At 55.4% G+C, this 22250-nt stretch overlaps 1 pseudogene; it reads left to right on the top strand.

Annotated features, from left to right (window-relative positions):
* The first annotated feature begins 239 nt into the window (after positions 1 to 239).
* Positions 240 to 22001, top strand: LOC136499892 (uncharacterized; annotated as a pseudogene).
* The last annotated feature ends 249 nt before the right edge of the window (positions 22002 to 22250 follow it).

The raw sequence follows: 22250 nt of genomic DNA, 5'->3' as shown, positions 1-22250 counted from the left end.
CGTCGCCCTCCCGCAGCCAACGGAGGCGGTGGATCTGCGGTGAGCAGCTGGATCCAGCGCTGAGCCCTCCCCGTCTCCACTAGATCCGCCTGCATGGCCTCCACCGATGGCCGGTGCGCGGCCGGCACGGTGGTGCGCGGCCGGCACGGTGGCGCGCGTCCGCGACCTGGCCCCCGCTGCCCCCCGCAGGTGGCCGGGATGCAGCTCCTTCGACCTCGCCTCGCACCCGGACCCGCGGCATGAGGAGGCGTTCGACCTGGCTCATGCTCTACCGCAAGCTCCGTGTAGCCACCGCCACAGCCACCGCTGGCACCGCGCCGCGCCCCGGGGCCGTGGCAGGGGCGTTCCTCTCCGAGGTGTCCCTGCACGACATGCGGCTGGAGCCGGCCAGCTTGTACTGGCGACCCCAGCAGACCAACCTGGAGTACCTGCTCCTCCTGGACGTCGACCGCCTCGTCTGGAGCTTCCACAAGCAGTCCGGCCTGACGACGCCGGGGACTCCCTACGGCAGGTGGGAGGGCCCTGACTTCGAGCTCCGAGGACACTTCGTTGGTGCGCCGCCGGATCTCCGTTTGGCTCTGATTTTGGAGCATTTACCCAGAACAACCACGCAGCTAGACTGAATTTCGGTGTCTTGCTGTTGTCCTTTTCAGGGCATTACCTGAGTGCTACTGCAAACATGTGGGCTAGCACACACAATGACACTCTCAATGCAAAAATGTGATCGGTTGTCGACGTGATCTACGATTGCAGGAAAAAGATGGCCACAGGGTACCTGTCGGCCTTCCCCTCGGAGTTCTTCGATCGTGTTGAGGCCATCAAGGATGTCTGGGCTCCTTACTACACAATCCAAAAGGTGAACTGATGAACGAGAGTTTCTGTTTCTACTTCTTCATTAATGTGTAAATATCGTCGCAGAGTTGAGTGAGTTTAATTTTCGGTTTGCAGATTATGCAAGGTCTTCTTGATCGGTACACGGTGGCTGGAAATTCCAGGGCTCTTGACATGGTGGTAAAGATGCCTAATTATTGCAGCGACCGGGTGAAGAATGTCATACAGAAATATAGCATTGAGAGGCACTGGGAGTCTCTCAATGATGAGTTTGGTGGGATGAATGATGTGCTCTATCAGCTCTACATGATAACGGTGATTTGATGTTTGTTACAAACTTACAATTGTAGCATAGATTAATAGTCATGTCTAGCTGATATGCTTCCTTTCTATTAATTGACTCTGCCTTATCTCTTCGATAAGCCATGCTTTCTTGGGCTGCTTGCAGTTCAAGTATGTTGAACACTGATCTGGTTTGCTAATTGTCAATCTTCAGCTATTTGGTGATATATATGGATTATTTATGTCTAATTTACAATAGTGACTAAAATAGAACTTAACCAGTTTAGTCTTTAATCTTTAACTATGTTAAAACAAGTGATTACTAACTTCAATCTAATCCTTTTATCATCCGGTGGCCACTACAATACTACATGTCTATACATCAAACACATTTTAATTATGCCACCACCCAACTGGTATTATCATGGAAACTGAACTCGGGTTCCTAGTACTGGTCTTTATCGATGGATTAAAAGTACTGTTCCCCTTGAAGGATTTTCATTTGAGTGATAGCCTTCGTGTGTGTGTGTGTATGCGTTTCATTTCAGGCTGACAGTATTTGTGGATTTCATTCCAACACACACATTCCAGCGGTCGTTGATGCGCAAATGAGGTATGAAGTTACTGGAGATCCTCTTTACAAGGTAAAATTCAATTGTATCTTGTTACTAGAGATTTTAACAGTTTCGATTATGCTGCTGGATATTGTTCATAAGGGGTAACAAGTGGACTATTTTACTTCTTTCCCATATAAGTATACTTGGTGGCTTATGAAAATCAAAGATATGCATCACTCTTACTGTTATTAGTAAAATTCTGAGTGTACGACTCTGCATCTCAAGTAGTACCAGCTTGTCTTGTTTTTCTCATTGGTTCTCTGCCATTTGAGTGAAGCTGACCAAGCCTCATTTTGAAACAGCAAATTGCGTCATTCTTTATGGATACAATAAATTCTTCTCATAGCTATGCAACTGGTGGCACATCTGCTAATGAATTCTGGTATAACTTCTACGTGACTGATTTACTGACGTCCATAGTATATAGACAACTATTTCAGAAGGAACTTATGCACTTAACTACTTTTCAGGACCTATCCAAACCGTTTAGCTGGGACTCTGAGTACTGAGAATGAGGAATCTTGCACCACCTACAACATGCTTAAGGTTGACAATCATCAAACCACCTAAAACATATATTCTCTTGTTTAGATATGTGTCGTATCCAGCCTATGTGCAGATTTCTCGCAAACTATTCAGATGCACAAGGAAATAGCATATGCAGATTACTACGAAAGGGCATTGATAAATGGTGTTTTAAGCATTCAAAGGGGGACAGATCCTGATGTGATGATTTACATGCTACCCCAGGCCCCCGAACACTCTAAGGCTGTGAGTTATCATGGTTGGGGAACAAAGTACGATTCATTCTGGTGTTGTTATGGGACAGGTAATGTAAAAAATCACCAACATCTATCTGTGCTGACTTGATGTGATCATTCCACAGTAGTTGCTGTGCTTGATTTCAGTCAAAAGTTTCTCTTATTTTGATTCCATAAGCTGAAGGCGGTGTCTAGCCCCTTCATTTTTAACCTCTTTAATTTATGTCTGTTAAAATTGGGGTTGCAATTATTTTCGAGCTTATTGTTTGTTTCGAAATATTATGATTGCCATCTGCAGGTATAGAATCCTTTTCAAAACTTGGTGATTCTATTTACTTTGAGGAGAAAGGAGATTCGCATGCACTCAATATCATTCAGTACATACCAAGCACTTACAATTGGAAAGCAGCTGGGCTTAGTGTTACTCAGCAAATCAAAACCCTCAGCTCTTCTGACCAGTATCTTCAAATTTCATTCTCCATTTCTGCAAAGGTAATTATTTCCAATTTTTTAAAGTTAAATTCAGATAAAATATCTGCAATCAGCACATTTGTTTTCTATTTGTTCAGATAAAAGGTAAGTTAAGAGAATTAGTTGATACCGCGACTAGGAGGCGTGTAAATATATTATGCGTTCAAGAGACTAAATGGAAGGGTCAGAAGGCGAAGGAGGTGGACAGTATATGTTTCAAGCTTTGGTATACAGGGACAGTCGCGAATAGAAATGGAGTAGGAGTTTTGATTGATAAGAGCCTCAAGAATGGTGTGGTGGGAGTGAGAAGGCAAGGAGATAGGATTATCTTAGTCAAGCTTGTTGTTGGTGATATGGTCTTGAACGTAATTAGTGCGTATGCCCCCCAAGTAGGCCTCGACGAGAGTGCTAAGAGACAGTTCTGGGAAGACTTAGATGGCCTGGTTAGAGCTATACCTAGTAGTGAGAAGCTTTTTATACGAGATCTTAATGGGCATGTAGGTTGTCGGATACCGTGAGAAGGGGTACCCTAAGCAAGAACCAAAAAAACGACTGCTTAGACTTCGTAAAGATCGAAACCAGCTAACAACCGCTGGCCTCGGCCGACTCTCCGACTCGTCCGAGGCCCCCTCATCGCTGGCCTCGGGCGACCTCTCACCAAAGGCCTCGGCCAATTCTCCGTATCGCTCGAGGCCCCCTCACCACTGGCCTCGGGCGATCCCCCACCGAAGGCCTCGGCCAACCCCCTCTCGTCGCAGGCCTTGGCCGGGTCGCCGACCCTCCGCCTCACGCGAGGCGGGCTCGGCAACACTCCGCTGCCTCTTCCTTCACCTGTCCCTCTGACAAAACGTCGCGTCGCATTAACTCAGCCAACTGCTGCCACTGACATCGGCCGCATGCTCGGCACAGTACAGCGGAATGGCCGACGGGACGGGAGGCAGGACTGGGCAGGGGTTACCCGCCACTGTGCCCACCGCTATGCACATGGTTGACGCCCATGCCTCATTGTGCTGTCAACTCCTGCTCCGAGAACAACGCAGCGTGGGGAGCCACGTCCGGGATACTGTGGCCTCGGAATCAGTACCCAGGACCAATAATTCCCTCCAAAGCCTCGGCAGTTTGCTTCAGGGGCTCGGCAGCCTGAGGATCCATGTCCGCCGAGCCCCCCACGATGGCTCAGCCTCGGCATCTGCAGAGCCTCGGCTCCCTACGACATCATCGCACGATGACCGGCACGTCACCCGCCATGTCCTGCCTCAAGCTGTACTGGAGCCCCACGACGCACAAGATCAAGTATGATCGGCGCGTCACTTCTACACGATAAGGACGGAGCCACTCCATCGACCATACCACAATAGTGGCTGGCTGCAGGGCTCGGACATGCCATCCCCATTCATAGAACGCTATGTAGCAACATATGTACATTCCTGGTTCTCCCTTAGAGTATAAAAGGGAGGGACCGGGGCCATTTCTAGGGAGAGGAGAACAACGAGCAGAAAGAGGAACTCACCAATAGAACCACACACTTCTACGCTGCTTGAGAACAACGCCTCAAGCCGCTCGCACCACCCCCGCCGAGACCTGGGGCTAGCTCCCTCTCTCACCTAGCTTGTAACCCCCTACTACGAGCACTCCGGTGCAAGGAATACAAGATCGATCTCTCAGACTGGACGTAGGGCGTCGATTGCCTGAACCAGTATAAACCTTGTGTCTCTTTGCATCACCATCGGGGATTAGGGGCACGCAGCACAAATTCACTTGTTGGTTAAGGACCCCCCCGGTCCAAAACGCCGACAGTTGGCGCGCCAGGTAGGGGCTCACTGCGTGTTAGCTTCATCGTCCCAGCAAGTTCCGGATGGCAGACCCTGTACGACCGTTGCGTCTCGGCATGGTGGTATTGTTTGGGAGCCTAGAGTTCATGTCTCTAGGATGTGGATACGATATGGTACTCCTCACACCCCGAGCTCCACTGCCCGACGACGTTACCATAGACCCGTAGCCCAGGCGCAGGCAGCGTCCGGGCCGCGGCTCTCGTAGCACTCGCCAGGCGCGATGCGAGTGGGACCGCCCTAACACCACGCAAGCTCGGGGCAACACGCCGCGCTCCGCCGGTATCCCTTGCCCAGCTGTTGGTACAGAGTCCCTGGTCGGGGACTTATCTAACCTGAGCTTGGGCAAGGAAAAGATTCCGGCGACGCACGGCGACTGCCTCGTCATCGAGTTCTGTCCCACCACCTCCTGAGGAGCCAGCCCCGGCGGAGCAGGCGCTCGGCAATGGCACCATCCCTGTACCCCTTCGGGTTGATAAACGCCGCCACCGCCTTCGCTTCCGCCTACGCTTCCAAGCACGCAGAGCCCTCAGGACTCCACCAACGTTTTGCCCTCGACTTGTCCCCCGCAACATCGGCGCACGCCCACGCTGACTCCTCGGAAGAAGATGAGGCGTGGGCTGGAGCAGACTTCTCCAGTCTTTATGACCCCGAAGCCATGCGCTGCTTCATGACTACAAGCGACTACTGCTTCGGCTACTCCGACTCCGACGACGAAGGGACTTATGATCCGTCTCGTGAGTGCTTCCACATCGGGCTCGGGATGCCAAGGGCGGGCGAAGAGGACGAGAGGACAGGCAACCATTCCCCGCCCCGGGCAAGGGCGGGCGATGCCACACCTCCGCGTCTCGAAGCCCCGGCAGCACGAAACGAGAATCCCGTCCACGGGGAGCATCGACGCCCAGACCTGGAGTAGCTCCGCGAGCTTCAAGCCAAGGTCGAACAAGACCAACTCCTTCTGCAACAGCTTCAGGACACTCTCGAGCAGGAGCAGCAAGGGCGCGGTGAGGGCGGAGGAGCCCAACGGAGGGCCCGTGACGTCCATCACCGCATCAACGACGACGAGGGGGGTGAGCCACCCCCAATCTTTAATCGCGCTAGCCAGAATGTCACAGCGGCTGTGATGCTGGTCCGAGCAATGCCCGAGCCCTCCACCACCAAGGGGCGACGGGTCCGCGGAGAGCTCCGCGACCTCCTCAAGACCGCTGCGGTGCAGCAGGCCGAAAGTTCCACCTCCCACCGGCGCAGAAGCACTTCGGAGCAACCCACAGCGCAACCTCGCCGGGGCCAGGATGCCTCGGTCCGTCCCGAGCCCGCTCGCGCGCCGATGGCCAACAGGGCCCCCTCGGTGCGCGATCGACCTGGAGACCAACGCGAGGCACAAGGCGACCACGAAGTAGTTGGTAGGCAACGGAGCCACGATGATGGAGCCGCCCGGGGCTACCACCCACACCGAGGCGGCCGCTACGACAGCGAAGAGGACCGCAGTCCTTCTCCCAAGCCACCTGGCCCTCGGGTCTTTAGTAGAGCCATCCGCAACGCTCACTTCCCAGCCCAGTTCCGGCAACCTGCCAACCTCACAAAGTATAGCGGCGAGACGAACCCCGAGCTATGGCTAGCCGATTATCGCCTGGCCTGTCAGCTAGGTGGTGCGGACGATGACCTGCTCATCATCCGCAACATCCCTTTGTTCTTGTCAGACTCAAGCGCGAGCCTGGCTCGAACACCTTCCCCCCACACAGATCCACGACTGGCATGACTTGGTGAGGGTCTTCGTCGGGAATTTCCAGGGCACCTACAGTGCGCCCCGGGAACTCCTGGGACCTCAAAGGTTGCCGCCAGAAGCCGGACGAATCTCTTCGAGATTTCATCCGGCGCTTCTCCAAGAAATGCACCGAGTTGCCCCGCGTCGGTGACTCAGAAATCGTCCAAGCATTCCTCTCTGGCACCTCCTGCCGAGACCTGGTCCGAGAATTGGGCCGGAACGTACCAACCACAGTGGCCACACTCCTCGACATCGCCACCAACTTCGCCTCGGGCGAAGAGGCAGTTGGGGCCATCTTCCCTAACAACGACGCCAAGGGGAAGCAGAAGGATGAGGCCCCCGAGGCCTTGCCCACCCGCGTCCCCAAGAGAAAGAAGAAGGGTCGCCCAGGGAAGTAGGAGGTCTTCGAGGCCGGCCATGTCGCCACAGCAGATCGCAGGAATCCCCGAGGCCCCGGGCTATTTGACGACATGCTTAAGAAGCCCTGTCCTTACCATCAAGTACCGGTGAAGCATGCCCTTGAGGAGTGCACCATGCTCTGGCGTTACTATGCCAGGCTTGGGCTCCTCGACGACGATGACGCCAGGAAAAGGGGCGCTGGCGAGAGGAACGGCGATAAAGATGATGGGTTCCCCGAGGTACGCAACGCCTTCATGATCTTTGGTGGACCCTCGGCATGCCTCACGGCACGCCAGCGAAAGAGGGAACACCAGGAGGTCTTCTCGGTCAAGGTGGCCACCCCCTGGTACCTCGATTGGTCACGGGAGGCAATCACCTTTGATCGGGATGACCACCCCGATTATGTTCCAAACCCCGGGCAGTACCCGCTTGTCGTCGACCCGATCGTCGGCAACACCTGGCTTACCAAAGTGCTCATGGATGGAGGCAGCAGCCTCAACATCCTCTACGTCAACACTCTGGAGCTCCTGGAGCTCGACCAGTCATGGCTCCGAGGTGGTTCCGCGCCCTTCCACGGCGTCGTGCTAGGAAAGCGCACACGACCCCTCAGGCGCATCGACTTACCCGTCTGCTTTGGCACTCCCTCCAACTACCGCAAGGAGGTCCTCACCTTCGAGGTGGTTGGATTCAAGGGGGCTTACCATGCCATTTTGGGGCGCCCGTGCTACGCCAAGTTCATGGCGGTCCCCAACTACACCTACCTCAAGCTCAAGATGCCAGGCCCCAACGGCATCATCACCATCAAGTCCACATACAAACATGCATACGACTACGACGTCGAGTGCATCGAGTACGCCGAGGCCATCGTGGAGGCCGAGACCCTCATCGCCAATCTCGACCAGCTTGGTAGCGAGGTTCCCGACGCCAAGTGGTGTGTCGAGACCTTCGAGCCCGCGGAGGCCGTCAAGCTCGTCCCTGTCGATCCCACCGTCCCCAACGGCCGAGGACTGAAGATTAGCGCCACCCTCGACAGCAAATAGGAGGCCGTGCTCGTCGACTTTCTCCGTGCTGAACGTCGATATGTTCGCGTGGAGTCCCTCGGACATGCCGGGCATACCAAGGGAGGTCGTCGAGCACGCCTTAGATATCCGTGCGGGCTCTAGGCCGGCGAAGCAGCGCCTACGCTGGTTCGACGAGGAGAAGCACAGGGCCATCGGCGAAGAAGTGTAGAAGCTCATGGCAGCCGGGTTCATCAAGGAAGTATTCCATCCAGAGTGGTTGGCTAACCCTGTATTAGTCAGGAAGAAAAGTGGCAAGTGGAGGATATGCGTGGACTACACTGGTCTAAATAAAGCGTGCCCGAAGGTCCCATTCCCACTACCACGAATTGACCAAATCGTCGACTCCACTGCAGGATGCGAAACCCTCTCCTTCCTTGATGCGTATTCCGGTTACCACCAAATCAAGATGAAAGAGTCCGACCAGCTCGCGACTTCTTTCATCACTCCATTCGGCATGTACTGCTACGTAACCATGCCGTTCGGCCTCAGAAACGCAGGGGCTACTTACCAGCGGTGCATGCTCTAAGTCTTTGGTGAACACATTGGCCGAACCGTCGAGGCCTACATGGATGACATCGTAGTCAAGTCCAGGAAGGCCGGTGATCTCGTCGGTGACTTGGAGGTTGCCTTCACATGTCTCAGAGAGAAGGGTATCAAGCTCAACCCTGAGAAGTGTGTCTTCGGGGTTCCCCGAGGCATGCTCTTGGGGTTCATAGTCTCGGAACATGGTATCGAGGCCAACCCAGAGAAGGTCTCGGCCGTGACCAACATGGGCCCGATCCAAGACCTCAAAGGGGTGCAGAGGGTCATGGGATGCCTTGCGGCCCTAAGCCGCTTCATCTTGCGCCTCGGCGAAAAAGGCCTGCCCCTGTACCGCCTCTTGAGAAAGTCCGAGCGCTTTTCTTGGACCACCGAGGCCGAGGAAGCCCTCGCCAGGCTCAAAGCACTGCTCACCAACCCCCCCCATCCTGGTTCTGCCCACCGAGGGCGAGCACCTCTTACTCTATGTCACCGCGACGACCCAAGTGGTCAGCGCGACCGTAGTAGTCGAGAGGTAGGAGAAGGGACATGCTCTACCCGTCCAACGACCTGTCTACTTCATCAGCGAAGTGCTCTCCAAGACTAAGACGCGTTACCCCCACATCCAGAAGCTGGTTTACGCCGTAGTCTTGGCTCGACGCAAGCTGCGTCACTACTTCAAGTCCCACCTGGTGACTGTGGTGTCGTCTTTTCCTCTGGGAGAGATAATCCAAAACCAGGAGGCCTCAGGTAGAATAGCCAAGTGGGCTGTCGAACTCATGGGGGAGACCTTGTCTTTCGTGCCTCGGAAAGCGATCAAATCATAGGTCCTGGCTGACTTTGTAGCCGAGTGGACCGACACACAGCTGCCACCCGCTCAGATCCAATCAGAATGCTGGACCATGTACTTCGACGGGTCTCTGATGAAGACTGGGGCTGGCGCAGGCCTGCTCCTGGTATCGCCCCTCGGAGTGCACATGCGCTACATGATCCGGCTTCACTTCGCCGCCTCCAACAACGTGGCCGAATACGAGGCCCTCGTCAACGGCCTGCAAATCGCCATCGAACTTGGAGTGCGATGTCTCGACGTACGGGGTGATTCGCAGCTCGTCGTCGATCAGGTGATGAAAGAGTCAAGCTGCCATGACCCCAAAATGAAGGCGTAATGCACGATAGTACGTCGCCTAGAGAACAAGTTCGACGGTCTCGAACTCAACCACGTTGCGCAAAAGTACAACGAGGCTGCGGACGAACTGGCAAAGATGGCATCGGCGAGGGCCCCGGTCCCCCCGAACATCTTCGCTAGAGACCTCTACAAACCTTCCATTGATTTCACCTCGGCGGCAGAAGATGGCTCACCGGTCAAGCCTGTCGAAGGGCCCGAGGCCCCCTCTGCCGCCGAGACCTCCGCAGTCGAGCCTGAAGTCGTGGAAATCGAAGCAGAGCCTCCCGAGGCCGACCAGGGTACAGACTAGCGAGCCCCGCTCCTTGATTACCTCATCCGAGGAGAGCTCCCTACAGACAGGACCAAAGCCCGACGGCTTGCACGACGAGCCAAAACTTACGTCCTCTGCGACCGCGAGTTGTACAGGCAAAGCCCGTCAGGCGTCCTCCAACGATGCATCACTACCGAGGCAGGCCAGGCCTTGCTTTGGGACTTGCACGCAGGAGCCTACGGGCATCATGCGGCACCTCGGACACTCGTCGAAAGCGCCTTTCACCAAGGTTTCTACTGGCCAACGGCGGTTGCCAACGCCACCAAGCTAGTACGCTCCTGTGAGGGATGTCAGTACTATGCGCGGCAGACGCACCTCCCGGCCCAAGCCCTCCAAACCATCCCCGTCACATGGCCATTTGCCATGTGGGGTCTGGACATGGTTGGGCCTCTGCAGAAGGCCCCCGGGGGCTACACCCACCTGCTGGTAGCCATCGACAAATTCTCCAAGTGGATCGAGGCTCGCCCGATCACGCAAATCAAATCCGAGCAAGTGGTTCTATTCTTCACTGACATCATCCATAGGTTTGGGGTTCCTAACACCATCATCACTGACAATGGGACACAATTCACCGGTCGCAAGTTCCTGACGTTCTGCGGCGACCACCACATCTGGGTGGCCTGGTCGGCCGTAGGACACCCTAGGACGAATGGCCAAGTAGAGCGTGCCAACGGCATGATCCTACAAGGCCTTAAGCCAAGAATATTCAACCGGTTGAAGAAGTTTGGCAAGAAATGGCTTGCCAAACTCCCATCAGTCGTCTGGAGCCTAAGAAACACCCCGAGCCGAGCCACGGGATTCACACCGTTCTTCCTGGTCTATGGAGCCGAGGCCATCCTCCCCACTGACTTAGAATATGGTTCCCCGAGGCTACAGGCGTACAACGAGCAAAGCAACCGCACTGCCCGCGAAGACGCCCTCGACCAACTAGAGGAAGCCCGAGACGTCACGCTGCTACACTCAGCCAGGTACCAGCAAGCCCTACGACGCTACCAAGCCCGGCACGTCCAAAGCTAAGACCTGAAGGTGGGCGACCTGGTGCTGAGACAGAGGCAGAGCAACAAGGGCCGCCACAAGCTGACCCCACCCTGGGAAGGGCCGTACATCGTCGCTCAAGTGCTGAAGCCCGGGACCTACAAGTTAGCCAACGAGAAGGGCGAAGTCCTCACCAACTACGTCGCTTCTACCCTTAAATTTCCAAGCATTGTATATTTTGTTTCTCGAAATACATTAAAGAAGCGTCTTTAGTTGTTCTAATTTTTCGAGAAACCCCCATCAAGGGGAACCTGTCCCGTACCAGGACAAGTCGATTACAAAAAAAAACCTAAGGACCGGAGGTTCGCCTCAAGAGCAAAAGGCTGGCCGAGCCGAGAGATAAGCCTACGCCTCCGGGCTACGGCAACTCCCTCACCACCTTTCACTCGAGAGGCAGCCCAGGCTCCGAGGGGTTTTTTTTCAAAGGACTTGTCTAGAAATTGGAACAGAAGGTAAAACGCTTTACGATAACGCTTCAAGGGAGACTCAGCCATGCCTCCGCAGGGCCGAGCCTCCCTCGGGGGCTAGAAGGGGGGGAACCCCCCCTAAGTCCTAGACACCATTTCTTAATCGATTTTCAGTTAAATTCCTACGCCAAACTCTCTCTAGCGCGCTCTAACAGACCATTTGTAAAGAACCTAAGGACCAAAAGTATGTCTCAAGGCTAAAAGGCCGGCCGAGCTGTGAGAACGACCTACGCCTCTGGGCTACGGCAACTCCCTCACCACCTTTTACCCGAGGGACAACTTAGGCTCCAAGGGAGTTTTTACAGATGATACGTTTGGAGGCGAGACAGAGGACAGAGGCTCGGAAATACAATAAAACGATTAGAAAAAACGTATATATACAAGCACCTCACAAAGGCCTCGACGGCCACAAACGTCATGATATAGTAATAAATCTAACTTATTACATGGCCCCCTCGGCCTAGGTCAAGGCGCAGGGTCTCCCACGTTGGCAGACGGCGAAGGAGGGACCACCTCCTCTTCGAATAGCTTCACCAACGCCGTGCCGGGGCCCTCGACTGCCGCTTCTAGCCTCGTCAGCTCCTCCTCGGCCTCGATGGCATCCTCGGATAGGACATAGCCGTCACTGACGCCTTCGACGTCGACGCCGGCATAGTGCGAAGAGACAACGGCCAGGGCGCATTTGACGCCTGTGTGTAGCGCCTCTCGCAGTCGCTGACGTGCTTGGCCAATCAACGTAGTCAGGCGGCTCCTAAGGGAGCTGCCCGATTGAACCCCCTCCATCTCCAGGGCCTCGCAGATGGCATGAGCGGCGCTCTGCAGCACCTCGTGCTCCTCGATCTCGCGATCGAGCACTGTCTGCAGCGCGATGGAGGCCTCGGTCAACCGCGAGACCTCATCGTCCAACCCTGCACCAAAACAAGTAGAATGGGATTAAGCGTCAAAGAAAACAAGCCAAACAGGGGCACGAGGCCTGCAGGACTCACCCTTGGCCTTCTCCTTCCAGTGCTGGACCTCGACACAAGAGGCCTCGGCTGCCCTGGAAGCCTCCTTCTCCAGTTCTGCATCGCGATAAGAAGTCAGGTGTCGAACGCATGAAAAGACGAACGAAATAAAGGGAACAGGACTCACCCTCGGCCTTTTCCCTCCATTTTAGGGCATCGCCTTGGGAAGCCTCGGCCGCCTTGGTAGCCTCTACCAAGGCACCTTTCGTCAGCTCGTGCGCCCGCTGCTCCGCACCCAGCTACCCGGTGGTGGCTACGGCAGTGGCCCTCACTTCTTCCGCCTGGGAGTTGGAGGCGTCTTGCTCGTTGGCCACACGGGTCAGTTCCTCCTCCAGCTCCTTGACTCATGCCGCCAAAGGGGCGACCTGCCCCTGAGCCGTGGCCGCCTCAGCCTCCCGGTTGTCACAGCAAAGACGGAGATCCTCCGCCTCCGTGCTCCGCGCCGACAGAAGCTCGTTGGCATGGGTGAGCAGCTCCCTCTGCCGACAGAGCTCGTCCCAGACGCCCCTCTCCTGCCGAAGGAACAGCGACTTCCCGAAGGACCAGGCCTCGAGCTCCTGGATAGGCAGAACACAAGTTGAGCACTATGAATAAACCCGGAGAAAGACGATGTCACATGAGAAAAGGGGGATACGTACCCGCGAGACCCCGAGCAGGTCATTGGCCATGACGGACAGCGCTATCCACAGCGACCATTCCGCCAGGCTATGGTACTGCTCGAGGGTGTCCCAGCGACCCCCCTCGGCCACGTCCTCAAGTGCAAAGATGGGCTCCCCCTCAGGGTCGTCCCAGCTCTGCCACCAGACACGTAGGTGATCCCACCCGTATGGCTCAGGCCGCATTTGCATGAGGGCTGCACTTCCCTCACCCGAAGCCAAAGCCAACTGTTCCACGGCGCTGGCCGCCCCGGCATCGGCCACCCCCTTCCCCCGGGAAGCATTATCGGCAGGGATCGGGCGGACCTCCGCCTCCCGGGCGCTCCCCTATACCGGAAGCGCGCTCTGAATTGGCGGCAGGGTTGAGGCTTGCCTCGCCTCCGTCTCCACCTCCAGGGCTGCTGCCCTCGCCGCGCTCACTCCGGCCTCCACCACTTCGGCCCCGAAGTTCCCGGGTGCCGCGATCTCCACCACCTCGGCCCCTGAGGTCCAAAGGGCCTCGGCAACCGTGGAGGCCTCAACCTTGACCTCGCCCTTGGTGGCCTCGACAACCGAGGGGGCCTTGACCTCGACCCCGCCCTCGGTGGCCTCGACAACCGAGGGGGCCTCGACCTCGACCTCGCCCTCAGTGGCCTCCACGGCCGAGGGGGTCTCGGCCACACCCACAGTGGCCTCGACAGCTGCAGGTGCTACGGCCTCATGGAGTGTAGGCTCCTCCTCCTCCTCTCGCCCCACGGCCACCTGGGTAGCCCCTACCTGGGCGACCAACTCCTATGCCTCCACCGCCCCTAGGGCGATGGAACCCGTGCCCACCTTGAGCGCCTTGCGCGGCGCAAAGGCAGGCACTTCCGCCTGACGCTTCCGGCTGAGGGCAAAACACGGTCAGACCCATGACCAAAACAAAAGCAGGAGATGTTAAAAGACTTCACTAGCGAAATACTCACCCTGAGCGGATGCTCAACCGCTTCTTCACCGCATCCCTCCTCTGCAACGGTGGCGGTGGCGCGGCCCCCGTATCCGCCGAGGCTGGCCGACCTTCATCGGACTCCGGCGCTCGCTCAACCCCCGGTGGAGCCGGCCCCGCAGCCGCCTGCTCCACCGCTGCCATCGAGCCCAGCGGGCTGACGGCGTGCTTTCCCAATGCCCTCGTCTCGGGCATATCGGCCTCAGCCGCGGGGCAGGCGCTCATCTGCCCTGAGTCGCTGTCTCCTCCTTGGGACGCCGGACCACCCGCCGACGCCCCAAGAACCATCTCCCTAACATTAGGGAGGCGGTCGAGGGGACCCCGCTCCACCTCACCACCATCATCGCTGCTCGAACCCTCCACCGACGTCGACGGAGACGCCTCCACTGGGAGACCCTCGAGCTTCTGCTTCCGGTGACGCTTTTCTAGAGCGTCGCGCTCAACGATCTTCTTCTTACGCTTTGCCGTCTTAGCGTCCTTCTTCTTCTTCTGGGCCTCCGCGTACGCCCGGTTCATCGCCCGCCGCTGTGCGTCTTCAGGGACGGGTGGTGGGGAGGCTCGTATGTCCCTCATCCCCTACAAAAAATGACGAATATGAATAAGGGCTCAGGCCAAGGAGAGGAACAAGGAGGTCTCGGAGGCTGTAGCCGCACATGACTCACCAGGGAAAGGTACCCCGGCGTCGGGTGCATCGGGAACGGGGACAGGCCGCCGATCTTCTGTCGCCCCTCGACCGCCTCGTTCACCCGACGTAGAACCTCCTCGTCGGAGAGGGGCGCGACGGACATCCGGATGCCGTCAATCGGCTCGTCCGGCGTCATCTCGAACAAACGTCGCCGCCGCGCCATCAGCGGCAGCACCCTCCGGCGATGGAAGGTCGTCATCGCCACTGCCGCCGTAAGGCCACGATCGTGCAGCCTCTCCAGTGCCTTTAGCAGTGGCCGCAGCCTGTGTTGCTCCTCGCTCGGGACGCCATACCACCAGTGCTCTAGCTGAACCTCCACTACCCTCCCAGTATAAGGAGGAAGCCCACCGTCGTCGTTGCGGAGGTAGAACCAGCTGGAATACCAGCGACGGTTGGACGACGTGAGTTGGGCTAGGATGTAGAGGTTCAGCCAGTCCTGACGCACTTGGAGAGTGTAGCCGCTGGTCCTCGTCGCCTTCCTCATGCCCGTCATACCCGTTGGCCTGGTGGTATGCGTCACTCGAAACAGGTGAAGCCACAGCTCCCAATGGGGAGGGATTCCTAGGTACCCCTCGCAGACAGCGACGAAGGTGGCCGCCTGCGCAATGGAGTTGGGGTTGAAGTTGTGGAGCTCCACGCCATAGTAATGCGGGAGCGCCCGCATGAACCGATCTGCTAGAAGGCCGAAACCACGCTCGTGGAAGGACACGAAGCTCACGACGTAGCCGTCACGAGGCCTCGGCTCTGGTTCGCCTCCCGGAGCCATCCACTCTGGCCTGCTAGGATCGGTGATCGGGCGGAGGAGACCGTCGTCGATGAGCGACTGCAGCACTCCCACGGTCACATCAGACCGATCCCATGGGTCCACCGGGAGGACCACGACGTTGGCCATGCGCACGGTGGAGGTCGCGACTACGGCGGTAAGGCTCGCTTTTTGCCTCTCACTCCCCCCTCTCTCCCTTCTTCCCGGTGCTCTCTGTTTTTCTTTAGCAACAGCTAGAAGGCAGCAAAGGCAGACACAGGCAAGGTAAGGGGAGAAGGGGCGAGGCTCGCTTCGTATTTATGCAGGGAAGGGAGCAAATCGTGGGCGACGAAATCGAGGAAGTTTCCCCCAAAAATCCGCTGCGGTTATCCAGATCCGGTCTTACCACCCATGCACCCACTCCCTCCTCATTAATTGCGCATACGGTTACGTCCCGTCGGCTGACACCACATCGCGTCCAACCGCAGCAGCAGCAGGCGCTGTTTTGCCTCCTCGAAAAAGCTGCCTCAAAAGGCGCGCCTGCCGTTGTTAGCCATAGGGAGAGAAATAACCCCCACCTGATTCCTTTCAGGCAAAGGAACTGGGCACCGAGCCCACTATGGTCTAGGGGTTCGAAGGCTGGGCCCTTAGGGGTTTCGACAGCCGCCCTAGGGCAACAGAGTCAGGGGCGACTACGGGCGAGCCTGTACGAGGCCAAGGCCCAAGCAAGCGAAACGCTTGGGATGCCCTGTGTCGTGTCCGAGACCGGCAGGGAGGTCTTCGAATGGGATCCCACCGTAGGGAGGCACCGAGCCACCGAGGCCCAGCGAACGGCCTCGGCACCTACTAGAGAAACCCTCTGGTACTCTTGGAGCACGTCTCCAGACCGCTAGCTGACCCCCAGCGAACGGGGTACGGGCCTCCACTTGGACTTACCCGATAACAGCTCACCGGAAATGCCATTGCTCGCGCCCACCGAGGGTAGCGTGGCACATTCCACCCCTCCTTCCGAGCGAAAAGGAAGCGCGAGGGTCGAACAAAAAGTCAGGAGAACCCCTGACGGCCCTCTTGCTCCACGCAGAGGCCAAGGGACTCTTCCTGCAAAACATTGCCGAGGCCCAGCGACTTAGGCTCACACACGAGGGGGCTCGGCAAAACAAACCCTCCTTCCGAGCGAAAAGGAAGCGCGAGGGTCATTCAAAAAGCCAGAAGAACTCCTGACGGCCCTCTTGCTCCGTGCAGAGGCTAGGGAGCTCCTTCTGCAAAGACACCGAGACCCCGCAACCTAGGCTCGCACTCGAGGGGGGCTCGGCAGACAGACCCTCACACGCGAGGGGTGAACCAAAAGCTAGGGGGACCTCTGACCGCTCTCTCGCTCCATGCGAGAGACTCAGGGGCTCCTCCTGCAACTTTGCCAAGACCCAGTGGCTCAGGCTCGCACACGAGTGGGCTCGGCAAACAACCCCCCATCTGAGCGAAAAGGACGTGTGGGGGACGGACAAAAAAGTCAGGAGGACCCCTGACCGCCCTCTCGCTCCGTGCGGAGGCTCGGGGGCTCTTCCCGCACCCAAGATAAAGACAAGCGACCCAAGCCCGTTACGGTCTAGGGGTTCGAAGGCTGGGCCCTTAGGGGTTTCGATAGCTGTCCTAGGGCAACAGAGTCAGGGGTGACTATGGGCAAGCCTGTACAAGGCCGAGGCCCAAGCAAGCGAAACGCTTGGGACGCCCTGTGTCATGTCCGAGACCAGCAGGGAGGTCTCCGAATGGGATCCCACTGTAGGGAGGCACCGAGCCACCGAGGCCCAGCGAACGGCCTCGGCACCCACTAGAGAAACCCTCTGGTACTCTTGGAGTGCGTCTCCGGACTGCTAGCCGACCCCCAGCGAATGGGGTATGGGCCTCCACTCGAACTTACCCGATAACAGCTCATCGGAAATGCCAGCGCTCGCGCCCACCGAGGGTAGCATGGCATCTTCCACCCCTCCTTCTGAGCGAAAAGGAAGCGCGAGGGTCATACAAAAAGCCCAGGGAACCCCTGACGGCCCTCTCGCTCCAAGCAGAGGCTAAGAGGCTCTTCCCGCAGCATCGTCGAGGCCCAGCGATCCGAACTCGCATCCACGGGCTCGGCAAACACAATGAAAACCCCTCACTAGAAAGAGAAAAAAGCCCCTGAAGAAGTGAAATCACTCCTCCAGGGCCTCGGGGGCTACACCCGGTGGGTGCGCTCGCGTGCACCCACCGAAACCTTGAGTACGGAACACCATCCCGACAGGAACTATCAAGAGCCAATTCTCGTCAGAACCTCAGGGGGAGTGCCTCCACTCCCCCCAAGGCTTGGGGGCTACTATCAGATACCGTGAGAAGAGGTACCCTAAGCAAGAACTAAAAACGACTGCTTAGACTTTGTAAAAATCGAAACTAGCTAACAACCGCTGGCCTCGGCCGACTCTCCGACTCGCCCGAGGCCCCCTCATCACTGGCCTCGGGCGACCTCTCACCAAAGGCCTCAGCCAATTCTCCGTATCGCTCAAGGCCCCTTCACCGCTGGCCTCGGGCGATCCCCCACCAAAGGCCTCGGCCGACCCCCTCTCGTCGTAGGCCTCGGCTGGGTCACCGACCCTCCGCCTCACACGAGGCGGGCTCAGCAACACTCCGCTGCCTCTTCCTTCACCTATCCCTCTGACAAAACATCATGTCGCATTAACTCAGCCAACTGCTACCACTGACATCGGCCGCATGCTCGGCACAGTACAGCGGAATGGTCGACGGGACAGGAGGCAGGACTGGGCAGGGGTTACCTGCCACTGTGCCCATCGCTATGCATATGGTTGACACCCATGCCTCACTATGCTGCCAACTCCTGCTCCGAGAACAACGCGGCGTGGGGAGCCATGTCCGGGATACTGTGGCCTCGGAATCAGTACCCAGGACCAATAATTCCCTCCAAAGCCTCGGTAGTTTGCTTCAGGGGCTCGGCAGCCTGAGGATCCATGTCCGCCGAGCCCCCCACGATGGCTCAGCCTCGGCATCTATAGAGCCTCGGCTCCCTACGATGTCATCGCACGATGACCGGCACGTCACCCGCCATGTTCTGCCTCAAGCTGTACTGGAGCCCCACGACGCACAAGATCAAGTATGATCGGCGCGTCACTTCTGCACGACAAGGATGGAGCCACTCCATCGACCATACCACAATAGTGGCCGGCTACAAGGCTCGGACATGCCATCCCCATTCATAGAACGCTATGTAGCAACATATGTACGTTCCTGGTTCTCCCTTAGAGTATAAAAGGGAGGGACCGGGGCCATTTCTAGGGAGAGGAGAACAACGAGTAGAAAGAGGAACTCACCAATAGAACCACACACTTCTACACTGCTTGAGAACAATGCCTCAAGCCGCTCGCACCACCCCCGCCGAGACCTGGGGCTAGCTCCCTCTCTCACCTAGCTTGTAACCCCCTACTACGAGCACTCCGGTGCAAGGAATACAAGATCGATCTCTTAGACTGGACGTAGGGTGTCGATTGCCTGAACTAGTATAAACCTTGTGTCTCTTTGCATCACCATTGGGGATTAGGGGCACGCAGCACAAATTCACTCGTTGGTTAAGGACCCCCTCGGTCCGAAACGCCGACATAGGTACTACAAGCGCAGGTTTCGAGGCAGTTCATGAAGGTTTTGGGTATGGTAGTAGGAATCAGGAGGGGGAGGAAGCTCTAGACTTCGCGGTAGCTTTTGACCTGATGATAGCCAACACTTTCTTTAGAAAGAGAGAATCTCATCTAGTGACCTTCAGTAGCGGACAACACTGTAGTCAGATTGACTTTGTCCTCGCAAGAAGAAAGGACAAACGAGCATGCTTGGATTGCAAGGTGATACCAGGGGAGTGTGTTGTTTCTCAACATAAGCTTTTGGTGGCAGATTTTCATTTTCAGATGCGTGCCCATAGGGATAAACAAGCTAAGATTGAAAGAACAAAGTGGTGGAAACTGAAAGGGGAGACGTCAGAGGTATTTAGGGAAAGGGTTATCAAAGGGGGCTCTTGGAAGGAAGAAGACGACATAAACAATATGTGGGACAAGATGGCAACCAACATTCGGAAGGTAGCCTCAGATGTGTGTGGAGTAACCAAAGGAAGGGGACGTGAGGCTAAAGATACTTGGTGGTGGAACGAGGAAGTCCAAAGGGCTATTAAGGAGAAGAAATAATGCTATAGACGCTTGTACCATGACAGGAGTGTGGACAACATAGAGAAGTATAAGGTGGCAAAGAAGACTGCAAAGCGAGCTGTAAGTGTGGCAAAGGGTAGAGCGTACGAGGATCTTTACCAACATTTGAGTACGAAGGAAGGAGAGAAGGACATTTATAGGATGGCTAGGGTTCGTGAGAGAAAGACATGGGACTTCAACCAAGTTAAATGCATTAAGGATGAAAGGGAGCATCTCTTGGTAAAGGAGGATGAGATCCGACATCGATGGCAAGAGTATTTTGACAAATTGTTCAATGGTGAGAATATGGATACAACCTTTCAGTTGGATGACTCTTTTGATGACACCAATAGGCGCTTTGTGCGGAGAATCCAAGAATCTGAGGTCAGAGAGGCGTTGAAAAGGATGAAAGGAGGTAAGGCGATGGGACCGGATGGTATCCCAATCGAGGTGTGGAGATGCCTCGGGGACATAGCTGTAGTATGGTTAACCAAGCTGTTCAACCATATTTTTCGATCGAACAAGATGCCTGATGAGTGGAGGAGAAGTATATTGGTACCGATCTACAAGAATAAAGGGGATATTCAAAGTTGTACAAATTACCGAGGAATTAAGTTGATGAGCCATACTATGAAGCTATGGGAGAGAGTTATCGAGCATCGCTTGAGAGCAATAACGCGGGTCTCTATGAACCAATTTGGTTTCATGCCCGGAAGGTCAACCATGGAAGCCATTTTCTTAATAAGACAAGTTATGGAGCGGTATAGGGAGAAGAAGAAGGACCTACACATGGTTTTTATTGACTTGGAGAAGGCTTATGATAAAATACCAAGGAATATTATGTGGTGGGCGTTGGACAAACATAAAGTCCCAACGAAGTACGTCGGGCTCATTAAGGACATGTACAGCAATGTTGTGACTAGAGTTCGAACAAGTGATGGAGACACGGATGACTTCCCGATTAGGATAGGACTACATCAAGGGTCAGCTTTGAGCCCTTATTTGTTTGCTTTAGTGATGGATGAGGTCACAAGGGACATACAAGGGGACATCCCTTGGTGTATGCTTTTCGCGGACGATGTAGTGCTAGTTGATGAAAGCCGGACAGGAGTGAATCAGAAACTGGAGTTATGGCGGGAGACTTTGGAGTCCAAAGGTTTTAGACTTAGTAGAACTAAAACTGAGTATATGAGATGTGACTTCGGCACTACTACTCGGGAGGAGGAAGATGTTAGTTTGGAAGGTCAAGTAGTGCCTAGGAAGGATACCTTTCGATATTTAGGATCAATGCTACAGAGGGACGGGGATATTGATGAAGATGTTAGCCATAGAATCAAAGCAGGGTGGATGAAGTGGCGGCAAGCGTCTGGTGTCCTATGTGACAAAAGGGTACCACAGAAGCTAAAAGGCAAGTTTTATAGGACGGCGATTAGACCTGCTATGTTGTATGGTGCAGAATGTTGGCCTACGAAAAGACGACATATTCAACAGCTAAGTGTCACGGAAATGCGTATGTTGCGTTGGATTTGCGGTCATACAAGAAGGGATCGAGTTCGGAACGATGATATACGTGAGAGATTAGGGGTAGCGCCAATTGAAGAAAAGCTTGTCCAACACTGGTTGAGATGGTTTGGACATGTGCAACGGAGACCTCCAGATGCACCGGTGCGTAGTGGAATCCTAAGTCAGGATAGTAACGTGAAGAGAGGCAGAGGAAGATCGAAGTTGACTTGGGTAGAGGCAATAAAAGGAGACTTGAAAGGATGGAATATACCCAAAGACTTAGCCTTAGATAGGAGTGCTTGGAAGACAGCTATTCACGTGCCTGAACCTTAATTGCTTCTGTTGGGTTTCAACTCTAGCCTACCCCAACTTGTTTGGGACTTAAAGGCTTTGTTGTTGTTGTTGTTGTTCAAACAAAAGGTCAGACTGCCAAATTGAATGTTTGAATTCCATCATGGACATTTGCTGATGGTGCAGGAGCAACTTTAAATGACAAAGATTTAGGGTCGATATCTCCAGGTAAAATCATTCTGTTGTGTCTAACATTCAAATTACAATTGATCTTCTTAAGCCCACCTCATTACCTGATCTTATTCTGTGGGCAGGATCTTTCCTATCAATCACCAAACAGTGGAACTCAGATGATCACTTAGCACTACGCTTTCCCATCAGGTTAAGGACCGAAGCAATTAAAGGTAATTCGTGAAGCTTCACCTAATCCAAGATTGAAGGACAAATTGGTTAACTTTACTTATCTCAAACATTACATTCCATTTGAATATTAAACATCTTTTTACCTACGTCTTAACCAGGTGATTTATCGGCGCGTACGATGGCACGCGTGATGCACTAGTCTTCAAGAATTGATCACTTGAAGTCTAGAAGCACGTGAGATGAAGCAGGAGCACCAGGGCCCACCTGGTGGGGTCGCCCGAACTAGCATTTCCACCGACCT

The sequence above is a fragment of the Miscanthus floridulus genome, chromosome 13, assembly GCF_019320115.1.
Source record: "Miscanthus floridulus cultivar M001 chromosome 13, ASM1932011v1, whole genome shotgun sequence".
Classification (NCBI taxonomy): domain Eukaryota; kingdom Viridiplantae; phylum Streptophyta; class Magnoliopsida; order Poales; family Poaceae; genus Miscanthus; species Miscanthus floridulus.
This window is presented reverse-complemented; position numbering and strand designations above follow the sequence as displayed.